The sequence below is a fragment of the Geospiza fortis genome, unplaced genomic scaffold (genome assembly GCF_000277835.1).
Source record: "Geospiza fortis unplaced genomic scaffold, GeoFor_1.0 scaffold412, whole genome shotgun sequence".
NCBI classification, from domain to species: domain Eukaryota; kingdom Metazoa; phylum Chordata; class Aves; order Passeriformes; family Thraupidae; genus Geospiza; species Geospiza fortis.
The window spans coordinates 274,374-288,056 of NW_005054504.1; positions in this window are offsets into that span (position 1 = coordinate 274,374).

The window sequence follows — 13,683 nt, forward strand, 5'->3', positions numbered from 1 at the left end:
CACCGGCCGCGCCCCCCCCTGCCGCTGCTGCTGCTGCCGGGGTCGCCCTACCTGTCCCCGTGTCACCGCTCGGGGGTGGCCGTGCCCGGGACATCGGGCACACCGGGGATGTGCAGCTGGCCCTGGTGACAAGGATCAGAGGCTGAGCTCTGTCCCTCGGGGCGCAGGAGCCATAAGGAAGTCGCAGGGGCTGGGGACAGCTCTGTGTCCCAAAGATGTGGAAACCAGCAGCGGGAGCACGTTGATCCTGGCCTGGTGGGAAAAGGGATCAACATCACAGAATCATGGAGCTGTTGAAGTGGGAAAGACTTTTTGGCCACCACATCCAACCATCAGCCACCACCATGAGCGCCACTAAACCTTGTCCCCAGCTGCCACATCCGTGTGGTTTTAACCCACTTCCAGGGATGGGAATTCCACCACTGCCCTGGGCAGCTGTGCCAGGCTGGACAACCCTTCTGGTGAAGAACCTTTCCCCAGTTTCCAATCTGAGCCTCCCCTCTTGGGGAAGAGGAAACAGGAAAGCCTTATAAATATGATTGTCTGGCAAAAGATTTTGAGACTATTGAAACTATAAGTGAGATTGGAATGAAAGCAAGCTTTGAGATCCTTTAGTTACTGAACAACTGGAAAACAATGGTGTGGCTGGCTGAAGGTAATCCCCTTTTGATGAAAAAATACCCTCTGCTTGCAGACAGGTCCAAAAGTCTGAACAGACCCTGCCAGCTTGGCAGAAGGGGTCCAAAAAGTAGTTTTTAAGGTTTAACATGTAACACAGTGTGGTAATGTAGTGATTCTTATAGGCTGTATGGAAATGCTATAGGATTTGTATATTGTACTAGATTAGTTAGTGAGAATTAGAGTATTCAACACAGAAGAAGATTTACTGTATTGTAAAAAGAACCTCGCCCTGGTACCCCTTTTACACTCTTACCCCTTTTACTCTCTTATACTTTTACTCTCTTACCCTCTCATCCTCTCTCCCCCTCTCTTCTCTCAGCCTGCTCTGAGCTGTGGCTGGCAGCTCCCAGCAGGGCCCTGCACCCAGGCCCTTTGCAATAAACCCCAAGTTCCTGACCTGGCTGCAGAGATCTCTCGTCTCTGTCCCCGACCGTCCGACCCCCGACGCTCCTACATCCCCTGGCACAGCCTGAGGCCGTCTCCTCCCATCCTGCCCCTTGTTCCCTGGGAGCAGAGCCCAATCCCACCTGGCTGCTCCCTCCGGGTTTCTCCAGGAGCCCCACAAGTCCTGAGGGCTCTGCAGAGGCAGAGGGGAGGCACCTCCCAGGTGTTCACAGGGTCGGGATTACCGCTCTCAAGGCGGTTGGTGACTGCAGGTGACAGAGGATCCCCCCAAAGGGCTGGTGGAATTGTCCCTCCTCACCCCGAGCTCTGCCACGGCTCCCGAGAAGGTCCCTGCTCCCCTGGGTGTGGAACTGTGGCTCCTCAGGATCCATAGGTTGCTCCCCAGCTGATCTGGGGCCAGGCTGGACATGGGAGCGAGGTCCATGGACACAGAAACGGGATTTCTGCCAGGGTTCTGTGTGTCACAAGGTGCATTTCCCTGAGGTGTTCTGGGGAGGTCTCCCACAAACCTCCCTCCATTGGAAGCACTGATGCCATTTGCTAATGAGCTTGATTAAAGGTGGGCTACTGGCTGCTGCAGCAGAGTGGGATGTAATTATTACATTCATTTCTCTTTAGCAGGTCTTTGACTGAATCCTAAATACTGTGGGCTGTAAACCTGAGCAAACTCCCCTGCCCTGTGTAATTGTTCTAACCTTTGATTAATCCTTTGCTTGTGCACACCTATGTATGTAAGAAATATTGTTATTAATTGATAGAAAATGGGAGTGGATTTGGGCTTTTTAATTTCTGAGTGCTGTTTATTATCTTCATTCATTTTGGTAAATTTGCTTCATTTAAGTAGTTCAGCTCCAGAACTGTGAATATTTTGAATTCAGGGCCAAACTTTCTAAAGAATTTCAATTGAAGTAAATCCAAGCACTGTCAGTACTGGAGTGGATCCAGACACTCCATGTGAAACCCACGAAGATCTGGGGAGATCTCCAGATCCTTCCAGTGGCTGAAGGGCTGGGGCAGATCTCAGTGGCTTTGCCAGCACTGGAGCTCCCACAGCCACACTGAGCCGGAAGCTCCTGGGACATTCCCTGGATTATTTCCCAGTGTCTCCCACCTTCCATTCCCTCCTTCTGCTTAACAAGCTTCTGAGAAAATCTTGGACAAATGGGTTATTGCTCCTGAAATGATTGCAGATAATTATAGAGAGATTAATGGCCTCTCCTCGAAGAGCCACCGAAGCCTTCAAGTGCTGTTGACCTTTCCAGGAAACGGGAATGAGGAAAGGCAGCAGGAAACGGGCTGGATAAACAGTGTGGAATTCAGAGGCTTCAAAGTTCTGGGGAGGGCAGGACTGCTGAGACTCCCCACATTCAGCCCATGGAGCCCCCTCAATGCTCACCAGAGAAAGCTGGCAATGGGGAAGTGAAAAATGCCTCATTCCACAGTGGGAAAAATGCCTTGGGAATGAGAGAAAGGAGAGGAAAACACCAGTGGGGATCCCCTCCCTGGCATCTGGGAGAGGACCCGTCCTTCCCATGGTCTGGGCTTTGGTTATCCCTGGGGAAGGAGGGTGAAACAGCCAGGAATTCCGGGCTGCCCTCACTCTGGGATTTGCCAGATCACTTCCACACCTTGGTGGCCAGCTGAGGGATGAGCCAGGAAAAACCAGAACTGAATACAGGTGGTGGCAAAACCACAACTGGGCACTGCTGAGTTCAGACTCACCCCTGAGCCTGGACCCTGCGGGAAGAGAAAAACATGGATTCCCTGTGGGAAGAGAAAACATGGATTCCCTGTGGGAAGAGAAAAACATGGATGCCATTGAAGGAAAGGGAGAATCCCTGGCCCTGGGAGTCCCCACTGCCTGAAGAGGATCTGAGCCTTTTTTGATGAGTTTTGCAGTGGCACCTCCAGCAGGGACCTGGAGGAGGCTTGGAATGAACCAGCTGAGTTTTAGAGCTCTGCCCATTGGAGCCACCCCGGAGAGACAATAAAAAGAAGGGTGGAAATTGCTTTAGGAGCATTGGAATCCTGCCAGGGGATGTCTCCTGCTGGAGGTGAGAGCTCTGAAGTTTGGCAGCCCCACCTAATCCTGGGACAGTTGTCTCTGGGTCAGGCACTGGCTGTTGAGATCAGTGTCCCCAAAAACGCTTGAGTTAGACAAGAAGTGTCCCATCTTTAATTCCCTGGCTGCTTCAAAGGGATCCTGGAAGGAGAGGTGGGAAGACACGGAGTGCACGTGTGCAGAGCTGGCTTTAGCGAGGAACCAGCAGCTAAAAATCCATCCCTGCACAGGAATCATCCCATCTCAGTGCGCCCGGGAGATCTTCCTGCCCTCAGCAGCTCCAGTCCAGGATTTATTGCCATGAACCTCTAATCTTCCATCCTGCCTCCTGATGGGGAGGGGCAGAGCAGGCAAATCTCCCTTCAGAGATGTGTGGGAGAGCATCCCAAGGAGGCCTAAGAGGTGTGAGGGATGGACGTGCAGCCCAGGAGCTGTGGCTGAGGTGACTTGAGAAGAGGAGGCTGAGGTCACACCTCATCGGGGTCTGGAACCTCCTCCTGAGGGGCAGCTCCGGTCCCTGCTCCCCATGAGCAGGAACAGGAATTAGGGAATGGCTGGAGCTGTGCCAGGCAGGGTTAGGGTGGAGATCAGGAAAGGTTCTGCCCCCAAGGGTGCTGGCACTGCCCAGGGAATGGGCACGGCCCTGAGGCTGCCAGAGCTCCAGGAGGGTTTGGGCAGCGCTCCAGGGATGCCCAGGGTGGGATTTCGGGGGGTCTGGGCAGGGCCAGGGGCTGGACTCACACCCTTTGGGGTCCCTCCCAAGTCAGGATATTCCAGGATGCTCTGCAGGAGGGGACGTGCTGTGCTGGGGGACAGCGTGGGGCTGAGCCTGGAGCCCAGGGTGGGTCAGGTGACAGGGGGGACAGAGGGGCTCAGAGGGGTTTCCATCCTGCTGCAGTGGAGCTGGAGTGGCACTGATGGAGGGGAGAAAACACCATGGGGAAGAGGGGTTGCCTTGTACACCAAGGATGGCCTGGGGACAGCAGCAGTCACGCGTGCCAGGGCTGACTGGGCCATGTGAGAGCTCAATGGGGCTCTGTGAGGGGACACTGGGCCCTCTGTGAGGGCTGCACGTCCCCACAGGATCACAAGCACCACATGTGACTGGACACTGCAGCTAAGGACAGGGTTTTGGGGAGCCCCTCCCTGCTCCGGGAATTAAGCTGGAGAGGCAGGGAGGGAATGGAAATGGGTTTTTTTAGAGGATTTCATTATGAAAACACCGCCAATATCCCATTTTATGAAATGTTTGTTTCTGGGGAGCTTTGTGGGCTCCTGCACAGGAGCTGTGCTGCCATGGGTGGATGAGGACAAGGATTTCCTTGTGGAGACTCCTCATTTGTCACCCCCAGATCTCCTCTGGGATTCACCAAGGGAAAGCAGCGCGTGGACAGGAGCTGGTGCCCTCTGTCACCTGCTGACCACACCACAGAATGGTTTGGGTTGGGAGAGACCCTGAGGGTCACCCAGCTCCATCCCCCACCACGGGATGCCTCCACCAGACCTGGGAGGCTCCTGAGGGGTCTCTGCACCAATGAAAGCGCCCTGAAAACATTCCTGGGACACCCTGGAAGGAAGGAGGGACCTCCTTCAGGGAGCTAGGATGTCCTGAGAGCCTCACCAGCCATCTGGAAGGTCAAAGGGAGGGGAGGAAGGAGCCCCACCTGGGAGCCGGGCAGTGGAAGGAGATGTCTCGCTGCTGGGGGCTGAGATGAGCCCCAGAGCTTCCCACTAGAGGAGCGGAGAGCAAAAGTGGAAAAACAACCCCAAATGAAGCCCAGTCCCCCCACCCCCACCCAAACAGGACGGGACAGGGTTTAAAGGCAAAGCTGGGTTCTCCTGTTTATTTTAAGCTGGAAGCCAAGAGGCTCCTGCTGGTGACTTCAAAGCAAAGTTTGTTTCTGTGTTCTGCTAATTACCAGAACACCCAGACCCTGTCTCTGGGGCCTGGAGTGTTGCAAAAACATGGAAAGGTTAATTGAAGGCAAAGGGAAAAGGAGAATCCCAGCTTCAACCTTCCTGGGCTGCCCTTGTTACGCTGACAGCACGGCGCAGGCAGATTTAATGACTCCTCATTACCCTGCTACCTAATTAACCCGCTGCCCTAAGCACAGAGAGGCTGAGAAAGAGCTCCCTGCCCAGGAACCCCTCTGCCAGCACCCCCAGGGCTAAAGGAGACATCTCCAGCCATGCCAGGCTCAAATCCTGCCGGGATTCCAGCTCACTCCTGTGGCACAGAGAGGGGCAGTGCTGGGATCCCAGCTCTGTGCTCCTGGATCTTGGGAATCTCTTTGCCCATCATCCCAATGCCACTGAGCTGGCACCAGGCTTCCAGGGGGCCCAGGAAGACTCCAGCTGGTCATGGCAAGGATGCTGCAGGGCTGTGTGAGGGTCTGGAAGGTGGTTTGGGAGCACAGGCCTGGACAGCTGCCCCTGCACCCTCCTGGCAGCTACAGCAGGATCATGGAATGGGTCAGGTTGGAAGGGACCACAGTGGATCCTCTGGCCCAACCTCCCTGCTGAAGCAAGGCCAGCATCTGCAATATCACTCCAGATGCTTGGGATTGTCCTGTATGGAACAGGAATCTGTCCCAGTTAATGGGGAAAAAGACGTTATGTGCTCTCTTTGCTGGATCGGCTCCTGTTTTTCCTCTTACCTCAGATACTGGTGCAGGTGAAATCAAGGACTGGCCCTGTGATTTCACTTCCAGGAGGCTGGAGAGGGATTTCCCCTGAGGGCATGGAGGGACAGGACAAGGGGAATGCCTTAAGCTGAATGAGAACAGGGTTAGGTGGGATATTGGGAATTGGGAATTGTTCCCTGTGAGGGTGGGCAGGCCCTGGCACAGGTGCCCAGAGCAGCTGGGGCTGCCCCTGGATCCCTGGCAGTGCCCAAGGCCAGGCCACTGGGGCTGGAGCAGCCTGGGACAGTGGGAGGTGTCCCTGCCATGGCACAGGGTGGGTTTTAAGATCCCTTCCAACCCAAACCATGTCATGATTCCATGACCCACACTTCCAACAGAGCTGGTGGGAACTGCCAGTGCTTGGTGGGACCTGGCCCTGCCTCTGAGAGGGGACAGTTCTGTCACCTGTGAGAGCTGAACCACCAACATGAGCCCAGTTGGTGCAGGTTTGGAATTTATTACAGGAATTGCAGTTTAATTTCTTGGTGTCACCACTGGAGCAAGTCCATGAGTGCCAAGCGTGGGTAAGGAGCACAGATGCCGTGGCCACAGTGTCCAGTGGGAATGCTGAACATCTTGCTGCACTTCTAGGAGCAGTTGGGCACCCATGGAAGACCTGGGGCCAAGGAGGGGCAGCAGAGAGAAAAGGAGCAGGGGCAGAGAAAAGGAGCAGGAGCAGAGAAAAGGAGCAGGGGCAGAGAAAAGGGGCAGGAGCAGGAGAAAAGGAGCAGGGGCAGAGAAAAGGGGCAGGAGCAGAGAAAAGGAGCAGGGGCAGGAGAAGAGGAGCAGGGGCAGAGAAAAGGGGCAGGAGCAGAGAAAAGGAGCAGGGGCAGAAGTGTCTCCATGGGCCACGGCCATGTGATGGGCCAGAAATGCAGAGGCCAGAGCTGGAGGGAGATAAATCACCCCAAGCTCCCCTGGAGAGTGCAATGGTCTGCAAGGCTTATCTGGGCTTTGATGTGTCACTGAACTGTGCAGAAGCAGGGCCTGTGTGGAATTCACTCCCAGGTCACGAGCAGTGTCCGGGCTGTCACAGCCTCAGCCCGCGGGACACCAGGGCCATTGGCGCGGCCTGACCCGGCTGCAGCTCCCGGCCCTCTCTGGGGCTCCCGGGGAGCTGGGGCAGCAGCTCAGCTCCTCCTGCCCTCCTCCTCTCCCCCTCCTTGGAAACTTTGGGATTGCTGCTGCTGGGCAAGGAGAAATTCCCTCCTGGGTCTGAGTGCTTGGGGCGGTGGCAGCAGGCTGGGGGGACAGTGGGGCTGTGGGGTGCCCTGAAAACCATCTGGGGGCCTTGCGGGGAGGTGGGTGTAGGACCTGTCCCAAACTGCCAAACCATCACACAGCCACAGGGTTTGCACATCGTTTGTGTCCATTTATTCCCTTTCTTTAGGCATTGAGGATTTTTAGAATGGTTTGGATTCGAAGGGACCTTAAAGCTCATCCCATTCCATCATCCCAGGTTGCTCCAAGCCTCATCCAGCCTGGCCTTGGACACTTCCAGGGGTCCAGGGGCAGCCACAGCTGCTCTGGGCAGTGCCAGGGTCTCCCCAGCCTCACAGGGAAGAATTCCTTCCTTTCCCTATACTCTTGCCAAGGTGAGCCATCCAATCCTACCTGCAGCTCATTCCCAGTGCCCCCAGCCTGTCTCAGGTGGGATGGATCACATCCCTTCCTTCATTTCTCCAAAGACAATTCCCTAGGCTCTCCAAAGCAGGCATGGCCAGGGCTGCAGAGACAGAAATGCTGCAGGTCCTGCCCCAAACCCAGGGCAGGGGCTGGCCAGCAGTTCCAAAGGGAAGAGTTAATCCCAACCCTGCCCTTGCCATGGATAGACTGAGGGATCCCCCGGAGTGCTTGCAAAGCCGTGTGCATGTGACCCCTGGGGACATGGGGCAGTGGTGGCTCTGGCACTGCTGGGGAATGGTTGGACTCAGTGATCTTGAAGTTCTTTCCCAATGGTTGGACTCGGTGATTTTGAAGTTCTTTCCCAACGTAAAACATTCTGGGATTCCAGGGCAGCAGCCTCTGGCCGGGGGGGCTGCTGTTGGCCAGAAGATGGTGCTGGTAGGAAGGTGATGAAGCCTTTGCTCCACTCCTCTCCTGCCAGCAGAGGAGAGCTCAGATCTTTCCTTTTCTTCCCCTCCTTCTTCCTCGAAGAATCCCTGTGAAAATAGCTGGGCACATTTAATGGTCCCAATCCCACCCCACAGCACCCACCGGGTTATTTATTGCATCCAGCGGGGTCCTGAGAGCTCCGCTGCAGTAACCTGAGACCCGGGAGGCTCCGGCAGCTTCTGGGCAGAGGGTTCTCTAATGGAAGCACAACCCTGATGGATAATGGTTTTAAGCTGATTTATTTTTCCCCAGGATCCTTCTCAGAGCATCCTCCTGACAGGCTGGGCTGAGCCAGGCTGCCCCACAGTGGGGTAACTGGGGATTTCCCCCCAAAAGCAGCACAGGGGGACACCTCACCCTGGGGAAGGGCTTTTGGGGGGGTTTAAAGGGTTTGCCCTTCCGGCAAAGGCTGTGAAATGCAGGCGTTGGTTTATCCTGCTGCAGTTTGGGGCACTGAGAGGGACCAATCTTATTTTTATTTATGCCTCAACATATGCTATGTTCTTATAGGGGCTGTGGCCACGAAGGCTTCATCGAGCAGCCAACCAGGGCAGGGAAATGCTCCAGGATCGGGCTGTGAGCAGCACCCACCACAGGTTGGTGATGCAAATCCAGGGTGCCCGCCAAAAAACCCACCAGAAATTCCTGCCAAAAATAGTCTGCTAAAAAAGTGTGCCAAAAATTCCTGCCAAAAACGTGCACCAAAAATGTGCGCCAAAAAGCCCGCCAAAAATTCCCACCAAAAAAAATTATCTGCTAAAAAAGTGTGCCAAAAATTCCTGTCAAAAATGTCCGCCAAAAATGTGCACCAAAAAAGTCCACCAAAAAATGTGCACCAAAAAGCCCACCAAAAATTCCTGCCAAAAAACGTCTACCAAAAATGTGTGCCAAAAAATGAGCACCAAAAAATAAAAGCCCGCCAAAAACACCCTCCCAAAAGCACCCACCAAAAAAGCCCTCTGAAAACGCCTGCCAATAAAAGCCGGCCAGAAGTGCCCACGAAGCACTTTTTTTAGAGGATTTTTTTAGAGGATTTCATTATGAAAACACCGCCAATATCCCATTTTATGAAATGTTTGTTTCTGGGGAGCTTTGTGGGCTCCTGGACAGGAGCTCTGCTGCCATGGGCATGGGAGTGGGAGCAGCAGCCGGGTGTGGGAGCAGCCTCAGCAGGCGCACACAGCCCGCGGCTGGAGCTGGCTATCTCTGGGCACCCGGCAGGGAGCAGGGCTCCCCTGTGGGCTCTGCTCAGCCCCCTCACCCCTCCTGCTCTCCTCCCTGTGGCCCCATGGCCCCGTCTGCACCCGAGGGAAGATGTGAGCTCGTGTCCTGCAGACAATTGGATGGGTGAAGGGATGGGTGGTGACCTTTGGAATGGGTCTGGATGTCTCTACGAGCTTCGGGCAGCAGGTTTGGTGCAGAGCCCACACAGTTTGGCTCCTGATAGAGTCAAGGGTCTGCACTTCTGAACTTTGGGGTGAAACAGCGGGTTCAAGGGGAGAATATGGGGTAGGCAGCTCGGGAAGGCTGGACCTTCCTGGTACCCCTTAGTGGGGGAAGGAAGAGGGCAACAAGTGGCCGGGAGCTCAGGACAAATGGAGGCTGAGCCCTCCGAACCCCAGAGAGAGAAAACCCCGCGGGTGTGTGCCCCGGTGCACTCTCTCCCTTTGCCCAATAAAGTTGCAGGACTCCTCTGTGTCCTTTTTTGGACATAAACCTCTGGTTTGTGGATTTTCCTGATGGAAGGAACAGCAGGCTGCTGCTGTTTGGAAATGGTGCCCAGCCCAGCACAGAGCCATGCGGACACACCGCGGTTCAGGGCACGCTCCATCTGCCAGGCCAGGCTGACAGACAGACAGACAGACAGACAGGCTTCTTCTGGGAACCTGTCCCTGCCTGCTGTTTCTTTCTCTGTGTCTCTTTTTCCCCTCTCTGCTCTTTTTTCCCATCCCCCTTTAGCTTTCCCTTTTTTATCAACACGCAGTTCTCAGATATAATATTGCCATGTTTGCGTTTATTTTCACCTGAGCAATCGATCCAAAAGAATCCTTCCTAACTCCCCCTTTCACAGCAGAACGGGACAGGCACAGTCTGTCCCGGGGGCAAACCCCCCTGGAGCCACTGGGGCATCCCCGGTGCCTCTGGAGCTGCTGCCCTTGGCTGCTCCCCAATTGCCCTGCCCACAGAGCCTGGCAATGCCACAGGATCCCCGTTCCCAGGGGAGGGGGGTAAGCTGCCCCAGTGCCAAGGAAAAAGGCCCCAAAGCCATCAGCCACCCCAGGGCAGCTCCTTCCCTCCTCCCAACACCCTGCTGCTGGGCTTGGCAGCAGAGACTGGCGGAATGGTTTGGGTTGGGAATGACATTAGAGATCATCTCATTCCATGGCAGGGACACCTCCCACTGTCCCAGGCTGCTCCCAGCCCCAGTGTCCAACCTGGCCTTGGGCACTGCCAGGGATCCAGGGGCAGCCACAGGTGCTCTGTGCCAGGGCCTGCCCACCCTCATAGTAAGAATATTTTTTCCTTATATTTAATATTAATCTGGCCCTCTTTTAGTTTACAGTCATCACCCCATGCCCAAGGTGTGAGTGGGACTGGGGCTGGGATGTGCCCCAGGACCATGGGAAAGTGGCTTTGGGGTCTGAGCCCCCAGCTCCCACCCTGTGGAGCCGAGCATGGATGCTGGAGGGGAAAGGCTGAGCTGAGCCAAGCCTGGTTTGTTCCCTGCATATCCAGGAACCCCAATTCCCAGGGACTCCTCCCCAGCCTGGGCAGTGCCAGCACTTGGGGCTGTGCCCTTCCCATGGCTGGCTGCCCCCACAGTACCACTGGCAGGGGGAGAGCAGGGCCTGGGGGCGCTGACTCTTTGGCATGAGTGTTACAGAGTGGGTGGGAGCAGGCTGGAATTTATTCTGAGCTCGTCAGAGAATGAAATCATCCTCCTGCGGGGTGAGGACTGATGGCTGTGGCTCTCCAAGCCCTCGGCACTGGCAGGTGAGCGGGTCCCAGGTGCTGTGTGACATCCAGGACAGCAGCAGGGAGGGGATTGTCCCTCCCTGTGTCTCAGGGCTCCTGCAGGACCACTGTCCCTTCTGGAGGGGGGATTCTCACTCTGGACATCCTTTCAGCTGCAAACCATGTCCACTGGGATCCCCAGGCCTATTATAGGCTGATTAAATATTAAAACAATTCATTTTGTACTTAAACTGTTCCGAAGGCTCCTGCTGACGAGGACTTTGAAGTCTGCGGTGCGAGGCTTTGCTCTCATTCCCTCCCTGCTCCGTTCCCTCCCTGCTCCATCCCCTCCTTCCACACCTTCTCCCAGGCAGGGAGGGAGGCCAGGGCAGCCCTGCCTGGCTCTGCCTGTCCCAGGGGATGGGGTCTGGCCTGAGGGTGTGCAGGGTGTGTTGGTCCTTGCGTGGGAGCTCCATGGCGCTGCTGGAGCAGGAGGAAAGCTCTGGGCGCTGATTCCAGGGACCAGGGTGGACTCTGGGGAGAGCTCAGCAGCTGCCTGGACGTGGCTGCTCAAGGAGAAGGGGCAGTGAAGGCCTTCACCTGGTCCTGCTGGTGCCCTGGGAGCCCCAGGAGCTGAGGGCAGCTTTCATGGCAGGGAGGTCCCTGCTGGATTTCCTGTGCTGCTCTTTCCAGGCACTCCAGGAGCCATTTGATGCCGCCAGGACCTGAGTCTGGAGCATCCTAATTGTGGGTGACCCCCAGGGTGGCACCCCTGGGTCCTGCCCCTCAGTGCCCTGGGGTCCTGCAGGGAGGGACAGCCACCTGCAAAGAGCATTCCAGGGTGGGAAGGCAGGATGGATGTGGAGAGCTGGTGCCTGCACCAGAGGGACTGAGGCTGGAGACGTGGGAGAGGCACCCTGGGGTCCGTGACAGTCCCTTCAGGGATGGAGCTGAGTGAAGGAAGGGAAGGAGGGATTGCTCAGAGTCTGCCGGGGGCAAGGTCCAGGGTGGGAGCCCAGCCCTGGAAGGATATCTGAGCCCCTCAGAGCTTCCATTTCCAGCTGCAACCTCCCTGTTTGCGCACCCGACCCCAGCTCAGGAGCCCGAGGCTCCCGAGGGCCTGAACTTCCTCCTGCAGAGGGAGGAAAATGGGAGTGGCGAATATTTCCCCTCCCCAGCTGGATCTGGCCTCCTTCCCGCTTCCCTCCCCCTTCCCCAGTCCCATCCTTTCCATGTGCAGGATGTGAAATGCAGCAAACTCTCAGCAGAGCTCATTACTCCGGGCCCGCTGCTCTGAGCGGGGCTGAAAGGTCCTGCCCGTAATGATTGCAGGTGATTTGTATTTAAGGCACTTGGCTTTCAGATGCTGCCAGGGGGAGGGGAAATTAAATAATTGAAAGCTGTGGGGAAGGGAAGGAGAGAGCCCTGGATGGAGGGAGAGGACCAGAGCTTCTCCTGATCCAGAAGTGTTTCGGTTTACCTGCATCGGTCGCATTGGTGCAGGTTTAAAAGGATTGAGGAAAATCTTCCTCTTGGCCATGCAGGGTCAGAACATGCTCCAGGGATTGATGGATGCCCCAGGGATTTTCCAGGGATGGCACAGCTGGCCAATGGGGCCAAAGGTCTGACCCGAGTGGGACAGGGGACCCTCTGCCCTCCATGTCCTGGTGGGACGTGGCTGCCTTGGCCACACCGACTGCTCCCCTTCCCCACTCCCTGCCTCTGGCACACTCCTCTTTCTTCCTCCCCTTCCCCTCTCCCTGCCTCTGGCACACTCCAGGCAAGGAGGGCACTTTTCCAGCCTGGCAGCGGGGGTGAGGAAGGCTGGAGCCCACGGTGATGGCCCCAGCTGGGCAGGACAGAGCTGGAGCCCCAAAGGCACCGACTGAAAACTCACAGCGAGAGCCTCAAGGTGTTTGTGAAGGTCTCAGAGCAAAAGAAAACCCAGGGCAAGCTCTGTGGGGTGGGTGGGGAAACTGAGGCATGACGGGTGGAAATGAATTTCCTGGGAAAAGGGCAGGTGGGTTCTGTTGTGTACCTGGAAATTCAAGCTGGGAAACACAGCTCAATCTTATCTAAAACAATGCTGTTCCCCTTTCATACACCAAAGATCCTTTCAGCCTGATTGCTTCTCTCTTTTTTTGACCAAATTGCCAAAAAATCCACCAGTCTGGTCTGGTTCTACCTGAATTTAAATGAACCTGTACACTGCAGGGTTGTGGCTCCTGCTCCTCTTCCAGCTGATGCCGGAGCCTGGGCTCACCAGTGCTCCTGGGTGTTTGTGGGCTTTGACCCTAGCCTGTGGCTTCTGGAAAGCAGAGCAGCCTCACAGAGCCCTTCTGTGCCTGAACTTGGAGTTTAAGCTCCAAAGCCCATCTTTAACCTTGACCCAAACTCGTGCCTGGCCGCAGGCGCTCGGGGGAAACTGCTCCCAGTCTGGGGAACCCACGGATGCTGCTGCCCTTGCCAGGCCCTAGTGAGCTCCTGATGCTTCCAGGAGTCCTTGGAGGGGGCAGGTGGCCCATTAGGCTCGGTTTTAGGGCTGGGAAGGGGAATTTTCCTTTAGCCTGGTCAGTGAAGATCACAGAACCAGCTCAGCTCAGCCTGCTCTGGGGCTAATGAGCCAGGAGAGGGCTGTGGAATGAAGGTCAGGAATCAATAGCCTGGGAAGATCTGATGCTTTTCCACAAGCCCTTCATGTATTTCCCAACTCTGTGCAGAAAGCAGGGAAGTCTTAGGAGCCTCCCCTAAAGTCTGGTGTTTAACCCTTGTGTGTTTTCC